The 10,444-nt window shown below is 52.0% G+C and overlaps 1 protein-coding gene across 2 annotated transcripts in view; it reads left to right on the top strand.

The window, feature by feature from the left end:
- Positions 1-10,444, top strand: part of CHST8 (carbohydrate sulfotransferase 8) — a 115,555-nt gene that overhangs the window by 84,393 nt on the left and 20,718 nt on the right. The window lies entirely within an intron of this gene.

The following is a 10,444-nucleotide window of genomic DNA, read 5'->3' as shown; positions in this document are numbered from 1 at the left end:
GTGGGTACCCAGACATGCACCTGCCCTCTGAGGCTCATAGCCCACTGGGAAGAGAGGTGTGGGGTAGCCCAGCGAGTAGGGGATGGAGGAAGAGAGGCAGACCCCACCCCTTCCAGCTCGCTGGGAGACTGTGAGCTGAGGTCAAGAGGACCTGCTCTCGCCTCCAGGGAGAGAATACACCATAAGGCAGTCTTGCCCGGTGAAGGAGCCTTGGGCCTCAGGATGGAGGCAAGCTCAGACACCCATGGTGTCAGCTGCTCTACTCCAGTGTCTGACCCTGCCCTCTGTGGACCATGTCTGGGTCCTGTCGGAGGGGCAGACAAGAAGAGCATCTCACCAAACGCTGACAAAGCATTCTGGCACGGGGAGCTGCTCTGCTGGCATCTCGCAGGGGTGGAACGGAGGGAGGACGGGCCCACCCCCGTTTTGTACCAGAACACCCTGCCATTTGGGCATGCCAAAAGCTCCAGGTCTCAGTTGCCAGTGGAATTTAGTGGGAAATCCAGCAGAAGCCCAGAGGGAAACACACCGCCGTCATTTGAACATTCGACTGAGGGCGGAACTGTTTCAAGCTCAGCCAGACAGCTGTTGGCAGGATTCGTTCCTCTCAGGCTGTTGGCCAGAGAACTCCCTGGGTTCCTTGCTGTGTGGGCCTCTCCATAGGAAAGCTCACAACCAAGAAGCTGGCTTCTTTCAGAGCAAGTAAGTGAGAGAGGGCGAACAAAACAGAAGTTTCTGTCTTTGTGACTTACTCTCAAAAGTGACATCCCACCACGTGGTGTGTGTGTGTGTGTGAGAGACGCTGGTCTCTAGGTCCAGCCCACATTCATGGACAGGGAATTGCAAGGGCAAGTTACCAGACAGTGGGGCCACTGGCGCCATCTTGGAGGCTGTGTGCTCCTGGTGGGATGTGATTGAGGTGCTTTCATGGGGAGAAGACATGTTCGGATTTACTATGTAAAAGTATCACTCTGGCCGCTGTGGAGAAACAGGTAGGGTGGGGCAAGGATAAGGAGGGAGACATTTTGGGACACACTTCACTTCCCTGAGATTAGTTTCCCTGTCCATAAGGTGGTATAAAGTCAATAATAGAGACTTCCTCAGAGGACATCATGAGAATTAAATGAGATAATATGGGGAGCTTGCTGGGTATGACATGTGGTCTGGGCAGACATGTGGTCTTTTCCTTTGGACACACCATTGCCCACCTCCCCTCCCAGTGTCTGGCATATACTGCCATCCCCCCTCCACATACCAGTTCACTGGATGTGTCTTTGTGGGTCCATATGTGAATAATGATTGGAGACAAGGTTCAAGTCTTTCCCTTGAGCTCCGGGCCCCGGGTGGGAGGGGCCAGCCCCAGTCTCTGGTTTGCCCAAGAAGAGCCTGGGCACAGGAGAGGTGTGAGGTTGCGCTGCTCTCCTTGTGGGTTGCCTAAGACCCCGTTTCCACCTGAAGCAGCTCACGCCTCAGGGAAGCAGGAGGGCCATCTCAGCACCTCCATCACATGGCAGACATTAGCGTGCAAGGGTAGGGGGTCCCTTACCCACATATTGGGACAGCTGAGCCTCCACTTTCACCCCACCAGGCCTGCCACCACACTGAAGGTGGCTCTGTGAGTTCAGCTGAGAGCTGGATGTGCTCCATTGTGATGCTGCCTCTTTCTTTTGAGCGTCTGAAAAAGAGCCCCCTGAGGCTCGTGATTGCCCTTTAAGGATGACATCAAGCACAGTGGCCCATCACACAGGACATCCTCTTGTCTGACCCTCAGACCAAGAATCCTTGCTCGGCATTGGCTGTTGGGAAGCTCACGCCTCGTGCATGAGCCCACGTTCTGTTTCTCCCCTGGCTGGGGTACACTACAGTACAGTTCTGACACTAATACCTGGAGTGCGTGTCGCCCCCACAGTGAGCGGCAGAATCCTCCACAAGACTGAGCTTACTGCAGACACCAGCCCCAAGTGGGGTCCCCAGGCCAGCTGCACTGATGTTCAACGGGCTACAAATTTAGGGGGATCCCATGACCTCTTTAAGTTTAATAATTCACTGGAAAGACTCACAGAACCCAGGAAAGTGCCGCATTTACAATTATAGTTTTATTATAAAGGATACACATAGGGCAAAGTCTGGGAGGGTCTTGAATGCAGAGCTTCCAGGACCTTCCCGCATGGAGTCAGGGCACCTCACACTCCTGGCACGTCAACGTTTTCAACCAGGAGCTCCCTGAGTCTCGGTGTCCAGAATCTCTACAGAGATTTCAGTACTAGGCCTGATCAATTAACATTGAGCACGAGATGGAGCACAATCGCCAGGCGCCCTCCCTCGGTCAGGTCCTGAAAGTTCCACCCCTCCCGTCAGGTGGGTGAGTTTTCTGGTGACCAGCCCACGGCCTGAAGCTGTCTTGGGGCCAACCAGCGTTACCTCATTAGCATAACACTAATCACTCAGGAAATTCCTAGGGTTTTAAAGCTCTGCACCAGGAACCTGAGGCCCAGGACCAGTTATACACTTTATTATACCACAGCCCATTCCCAAGTGAATCCGCCAGCGTGAAATCAACTTTCAGCCTTACGTCTGGATCCGTCCATATCTCCTTACTTGTTTTCCCCTCCTCTGTCAGTCTCACTTTTAATCCATGCCGTTGTTTCTTGTACACCATCCAAAAGCCTCAGCACAAGACGGAGTAGAATAGATAAATTATCGCTGGCTCTAGCTTCAGCTCCAAAACATGGAAGGTAAGAGCCGAAACTACCTGTGTGTGTCACACGTGACCTCTAGGAGCACCGTTTCCTGGGCCTCTGCTCCACACCTGCAGCCTGTGGCAGAGACTTCAGTGGCTGACCTCGTGGGTCCTCCATGTCAAGGCTCATTTCTCTATGCGTAAACAGTGACAGGGACCCACATAGCATGACACGGGGGCGCTGCCCCTGACACAGGTGGGGTGGAGATGAAGGGATGGGGGGTTGGCTAGCCAGGCCAGACCCCAGGCTCGTAACTTCTAGAAGCATGCCCTTCCATTGTCACCCCAACTGCAGGAGCTCAGTGAGGGGAGAGGAAGGAGGGACGGCACTCACCCAGTGCCCAGGCCAGGAGGGGCAGCAGCAGCAGAGTCTGTTGAGCGTGGCGACCCACCGTCTTGCTCCCAGAGCTGCCCCTGGCTGGCCCTCTCCTGCCTCTTGCCACCACGACCAGCACAACACCCCAGAAACTGGACTTATGTTGAATACCTTCCCTGCCTGGGGGTAGGGGGAGCAGGTGAAGACCCTGTATGGTGAGGTCTCACTGACAACCATGAATCCTTCCCAGCTGGTTCCTGAAACATCTCCCAACCCCTGCATGAAGCTGAGCAGAGGTTGAGCAGGGTCTCTGTCTGAGGGTCCTCCACAGCGTGGCCCAAGCAGGGCCAAAGGCCATAGCAAACATCGGGCAGAGAAGTTCTCGGCCCAGGGGAGAAGGAGCAGCTTTTAAAGGCTTGTGCTTACTGGCAGGCAGCAGTGCCAGGCCTGGCTTTTGATCAGAAAATCCCAGCTGTTGGCAGAGACTAAAGACAACCCCTAGAAACAGACTGGCTGGGAAAAGATGGAAGAGAGGGTGGGGACAGCTCTAGGCCCCCTCCCCCGCTGGCACACAGCCTCCTACCACCCTGGCCAACCTTGCTTCTCAGCGGGGAGCAAAGGGGCACATCCAGACAGGCTTCAAATGCCTCACACACAGAGCAAGCAATTGAGCTGGAGAAGAGAAGAGAATTCACAGACTGATAGGGAGAGGCGTCAAGTGTGCCCCTGGCAGTGTGAGAACAAGGATATAAGATGAGACATGCCTGCCCCCAGCCAAGTGCCTCCCTCCTCCTGACTCCCCAGCCCACAGGCAGCCAGAGGGTCTGTTCTAGTGCATTCTCTCTCCCTCTCCTCCCGCGCTCTCTCTCTCTCTCTCTCTCTCTCTCTCTCTCTCTCTCTCTCACACACACACACACACACACACAGCTCTCTACAGCAGCCATAGAAAATCACACTCTGCTTTCTTCCAGAAGATCGCTCACACTTGTGAATGGAATAGAATGCCCCCTCCACCTGTTTCTAGGTAAGGACGTGTGTTTTCCAAGGTGCCATCCTATCACCGACAAAGAGGACTATTCCCCACTGAGCAGCCACAGGGCTCTCATCCCAACAAAGCCAAGACTTGTGGTGACTGAGACAGACACCAGGGGCAGGGCTTGGGTTCCAGTCCCAGCCCTCTCTTGGAAGGGCTTCTTGCCTCACTCGCCTGTCATGGACCCTCAGCCTGGGGACAGTCTTAAAGGTCGTCAGGGTGGAGGCAGCCTGTGGAATTCCTGCCAGAGCATGTGCTCCCCTGAGTTTGGGGAGCAAACGCTGCCCCCAGTCTGAATGGTTGGCTTTCATATTTGTTCCTATCAATTGTGCCCACTGAACAGAGAATTGGGACCCAGAAGGGCAAGAAAAGAAGCTGGAGGACCGACAAGAGAGCGCCTCGAAGACCAGGTGCATTTGGGAGTTGGAGTGAAGAACTAGCAAAGAATTCAGTACTGACCTGGGACCCCTGTGTGCCTTTCCCGGTGCCTGCCGGATGCTACTCCCGGCCTTCCCCACACCACCCCACCTCCTGGGGGCCGCTGTCCTTCTTGGTCAACTATGAGCATGCTGGGGTCAGGGAGGGAGCCTTAGTCTAACGAGGGGCTCTCAACCTTGGACACAGGTCAGGCTCACACCAGGCTCTTCTAGACCCTCCAAATCGGGATGGGGAGTGGTGCTTCCCACAGGCACTTAGAAAGGTTCCCCAGTGGGTCTTGGTCTTACTACTGGCCAGACAGCTTCCCCCTCCCCCTCCCTTGTCTATGATTTGCACTTGGCTGTGCCTTTAGCCTGGTACTGCCATCTCCAGAGAGGCAGACCTCACTTTTACAGAAAAGGGATCCTTCTGAGACACTTTGGGGTGTTTGCTTGAGCACAGACTGGATGTATAGTCCACTGCCTGCGGGGCCAACTGGGGTGACCACTTACCTGGCAGATGAGTCTGGGGGAAGCTTTGGGGACCTGGGGCACTATAGGAAGGCGGTTCCATGACCTTGGGTCTGTGGGAAATGTCCTATCTAGACTCTCTGTTCCTGAAGAGATGCACTAACACCACCAGGTACATTGGCCACCACCACCGCCCCTGCCTCCCTACTCTACATGCAGAAGTTGGGGGTCTGTGGCCATGTAGGATACAGCCCACAGCCCTGGCCCCAATATATGTGAAAGAAAGAATGTGTGGTGTGTAATTATCATTCCCTGCCCAAGCTCAGGGCCAGTGGGACATGCACTCAGAGTTGTCCCCAGCAGTGGAAATTGGCTGCCCTGGTGACCAGGGATAAGAGTTCGTTGTGGTCGTGATTAGAGCTGAGACAAATGGGGGGACAGTTCACCTACCCATGCTGCTATGGTCTAACAATCAGCTTTTCAAAAGCCAGAAAAAGGCCACAGGACAGAACTCCAGGAAAGCAATGTCGCCAGGGGACACCTGGGTGTGTCTCACTCTCTGAAGTGTGGCGTCCTCCCAGGGCAGGTGTCCTAGTCAGCTCTTTCCTTGGGCTCCCCTGGGGCCTCTTCCCCCCGTCCTCTGCCCAGCTCTGGCCCCTTGCCCAATCCTGGGTTTCTCACTCATCCTCCCCCACAGTTTGTTATGTCGCCTTTGCATTTGATAGCCCTGAACCTGGCCCCCAGGCTGTGACAGTATTTATCTCCAAGTCCTGGAGATTTTTCTCCTGTCACCTTCAGCAACAAGTGGTTGCAGTTTTCATTATTATAAGACTTAAAAAAAAAAAAATGTAGCTGAGAAAAGAGCTATGTGCCTTCCACCCTACACTGGGAACATCTTGACATTTAAATCCAATTACCCTCTTCCCATTCTTGATGAGGATATGACATGCAGCCAGAGAATGTTCTGCTAGATAAATACATCATATCCTCTGACTGCTCAAAACTTCTCAGGGCTGATCTGGGGACTCTGTGTCCCCTGGCCACCGTCAGCCAGCGTGAGAGGGTGGGGTCGTGGTCTGGCCATGTAAAAAGGCCCTGAAAATGTGTATTTGGAACATTTTTTGCAGCATTTGATCTCTTCCCTTCCCTGAGTCATTAATTGGGAAAATAGAACAACAACAGACGCAGGACGACTCTTGTCAACCTTTGTAAAGAGTCTGCGTTCATTCCAAGCTCCCAGCCACGAGCTTTCAGCAAAATGCCACAAACTAGTTGGCCGTAGTCGAGCAGGATTAATTAAACACATTCTCATACTACTTCAGGACTGCAGTTCTCTCAGAAGCAACGTGCAATGGACTCCAAAGGAATCCAAAAGCCAGGAAGGAGCGCTGTGCTATTATTCTGATGTCCGTACCAGTTTTCTTTGTCGTCTGGAGAGACAGAGTGAAAGTTCTTTAGCAAGTGCACTTCATCTCTGGGTGACCAGACAGTTCCCTGGCTGGAGAGGGAGACAGTGAGAGGAGAGGAAATTGCCAGGATTCATTACGGCTGTGAGAATCCTGCCACTTCTGCCTTCCAGAAGGCCTCCTGAGTATGGTCTGTGTCGAGGAGACCAGGCACGGCTCCCCACCTTAACCTTGCCCCCCTGCAGAAATCCACTTGCCGCTTATAGTTACAGGCTTTGCCTGGACTATCCTCGCTCCATTTCCATCTGGAGAGGGAGAGGGAGAGAGAGAGAGAAAGAGAGAGAGAGGTGTCAAGGAAAATGTAAGTTTATGGCGATTTAGAGTCTCATTTTAACTTAGTTCCAACCACCTAATGTCTTCCCCAGCTCACTCCCAGCCGTGACTGTTACCAGCCCGAGCTGACCTCCCCACTCCCACAGGATGGAGTACAGCCAAGCAGAGAAAGGTTAACGGAACCCTCAGAAGTCAGGCAGGCAGAAAACCTTCCCACCCTCCCTTTCTATCAGTGCTGGCTGACCAGTCGCCTTCCCCTCCTGAGGATCTGATCGTCTTCAGCTATGCACCTTCGTGGTATTTGCAGTTGTTCAGCCCAAATGACACTGTTCTAGCCTGCATTCTCAGAGCTGGTTAATAAATAGATATTAAGTCACTTACTTTTTGCTACGGATCACGGTGTGAGACTCCAGTGGTACTTACATTTGTGAATGCATGGGTGTGAAACTGTGTATGGGCTTGTGTGTTAAATGGAATTCAAGACTCATTCCATCAGCCCCAAAACATTGCTTCCTAGACTTCGCATGTATTTATGGATTTTTACAAAAACACATTTTTGTCTCTTCTGATATTCCCTGAATGCGTAGGTAAGAGTTGAAAATGAGATCTTTCTTCTCGGACATCCAGGCTCTGGGCATCTCTCAGAAAGAGAAGGTCAAAGGATAGGAGGTGGTCTTGGCTGACAAATAAGTGGCCATAGAGGACCAGACAAGCCCACATCCTGGCAAGTGGTACTTCACACTAAAGGCTCAGACTGGTGCTGTCTGGTTAGAGGAGGTCAACTCTCAGAAGCAGGGGGGAGACGGGGACCCTGTCTCTCTCCTTATCAGTCCTTCCATACTACCTTTAAAAAGAAAGTGTGTGCTTTAAAATAGTTTCTAAAACAATTTGTGATAGATGCCTGTAACTTGTCCTGGAATCAGATGTAAACATGAGGTTGTGCTGGAATCATCCAGTAAGCCATAGGAGCCCTGAGTAGAGAAACTCAGTCCGAGCAGCAAACCTCACGCAGCTCCTTTCAAGATGGCCCACAGCAGGTTATGGGACGCCTTGGGGGAAATCCGCAGTACCTGAAGGTGACGGCATCTCTCCAATGACGCTCAGGGATCCTTCTCAAGACTGTGGGTATCTGTTTGCAGAACTATTTCACAGAAACCGTGTGGCATGCTAAGTTCAACGTCAGAGCACCTGCCAGGCGGAGAAGACTGGTCCCTGTGGTCTTGCAGCCTGTGTGGACATGTGCCATGGGAAGGTGGGTCTGGGACAGAGACTTGGCCACTGCAGAGAATTAGTGGAAACAGCCTTCCAGTGAGAGGAGAATCACTCTGAAACAGACCTAGACTGACAGAGTAAGACACACCCGTAAGCTCCCGTGATCAAATGATAGTGTGGAGTTTCCACTAAAGATCCACAGGAAAGGGTCTTAAAATTTGGTCTCTCTCTCTCTCTCTCTCTCTCTCTCTCTCTCTCTCTCTCTCTCTCACACACACACACACACACACACACACACACACACACACACACTGCTCACCATTTCAGGAAGTTCAAGGATCCTTAAAGGCCATTACATGTTCACCTAGCTGTCTTTCCCACTGTACAGTTAACCTCTCTGGAGATAAATGATCTATTTTCCTATGAGCCCAAGAACTGGTGTCATGTGCACGTGCAAATCTTGGTTTCTGATACTCCTTTTTGACAGGGATGGAACAGAACCTCTTTGTCAGAGCAGTGTCACGTACCATGTACCTGAGGCCATGTACATCTTCTCTAGCAAGATACCACACCTGACACAGAGGTTACAGTCGGGGCCACCACTTGACAGAGCGCAGTAATCTACTTCTCCCCCTTCAGGACCCATCACTGTCTTTTGTCAGGAACAGACTGGTGAATTACACGGTGATTTGATGGCATGACTCCGCCTACATCTTTTAGGTCTTTAAAGGCGGCACTAATCATTGCCATTCTCCCAGAAGTAATATCTTGGCTCAGGGGATTGGGTAACTTTCAAAGGTTTCCACTAAGATGGCTCTTACCACCCACAGATCAAGGTCATAGGGGTTCTGCCAGCTGTCACATATGTCCTTTCTGACCATGCATCCAGAGACCAGGAAAAATGATCACCAGGGTAGGGGAGTCGGTGAACCTGACTTGAGCCAGATTTGGGCTGTTCATTACCTGGAACAGCCCTGTCTCCTCTCACTCTACCAGGGCAGCTACAGCGACACTTCAGGTTCGCAAGGGTCAGGTCTCCAGGTGCAAATGTCTACTCGGACAAAAATCTAGAACTGTTTGGGTATTTCCCTTCCCCTTAGGTGGATACTTATCCAAATAAATGGCTACAGGTCACTTTGGGGAAGGGCTGGGAAACACTACTCTGTACCGTTGCCATGAGGTTACAGGATTCTTCCTCTTGGGGACCCGATCGCCCCTTCAGTCATTGAGTTCTGGGCCCGAAAACTGGCCAAGGGATTGTGCCTTTTTTTCGGGACAGCTGCCCTCAGCCTCTTGATTTGCCATCTTGATTTTTTCGGTTGCACGTATTGGTCAATAGCCTGTTGGCCGCCCATCTTTCTTTCCCTGAGGGGTGCCCTGTTCTATTAACCATCTCCATAGCTCTCTGCAGGCCAGCTCCTCTTGATTGCTGCACTGATATTGCTACTCCTTACGATTCATTGATGGTGACTAAGCACCGTGGCTTCTGGTATTTCAGGATCCTATTGTCCCCCTTGATATTGGGGAGTCTGGGTCTGTAATGTGGGTCTCCACATTCAGCCCTGGCCTACAGAGAAGAGCCATCACTGAGCTTCTGCTGGTACTCCTCTCACTGGTGTATTCTCTATTGCTTTAGACAAGGGAGTTTGCTCCAGGCCCTCCCAAAATATAGTCATGTGGTGGGTTTCCCAGCCTTTCGTAGGCCCCTCCGGCACCATCACCCCTGTGAGCCTCCACGGTCTGCACAGCAGGTGCACCATCTCTGCTTCACTTAGTGTGGGCCATAGCCTTCCCCACGTTTCTAAGAACCATCCTAGCAGCCTGCAAGCATCATCATCTGGGGTCCTTCCCATACTGTTACATCCTGTACCCCAGGAGAAGGCCCCCCATCAACTATTCCTCCTTCTCCAGCTTTATGTTCTGCTCTCTTAGCTAACACCCTCAAGTCAAGTTCTGTGTGTACTCCTGGCTCCTGCCAGTACCTGTTTTCTAGATCACTCACCTCTCAGGGGACAGCCCCTCCTCTTCACATGCATCAATCCAGATGTCCCCATCCCATTTCTCAGGACCCAGTTCCTTCTCAGTCAGATACCCGACATTGCGGGGAGCTAACCTTCTCTGCAGCTCGGCTACTATTACGACTACGTCCTGGGACCAGTCCTCTTCCTGTGGAAGACGAGAGTGTCTTTATAGGCTGCCAAAGAGGCACTAGCCAACCAACTCCATTGTCCCTAAATTACTACTTACCCCGTATTTCTCAGCCTCCTGACACATGTTATTACACACCAGCCCATTGCCTTCTACTGGTATGCCATCCTACTTCACCACCAGTACAAATGTTCACAGTTACATTCCTGCCTTTTGCCAGGGCGATTTGTGCCCCATCTAGCACCAGTGCTGGGGTCTCGTTGCTGGCTGGTCACCAGGTGATTCAACTCTAACATTTCACCTTAGCATCTGCTTTCTTGGACCACTGGTACCATCTGTCAGATTCTAGGGAAGGAGACTGAGAAAATG

The sequence above is a fragment of the Rhinolophus sinicus genome, chromosome 8, assembly GCF_057876585.1.
Source record: "Rhinolophus sinicus isolate RSI-liver-muscle chromosome 8, RSI-T2T, whole genome shotgun sequence".
In the NCBI taxonomy this organism is placed as follows: Eukaryota; Metazoa; Chordata; class Mammalia; order Chiroptera; family Rhinolophidae; genus Rhinolophus; species Rhinolophus sinicus.
This window is presented reverse-complemented; position numbering and strand designations above follow the sequence as displayed.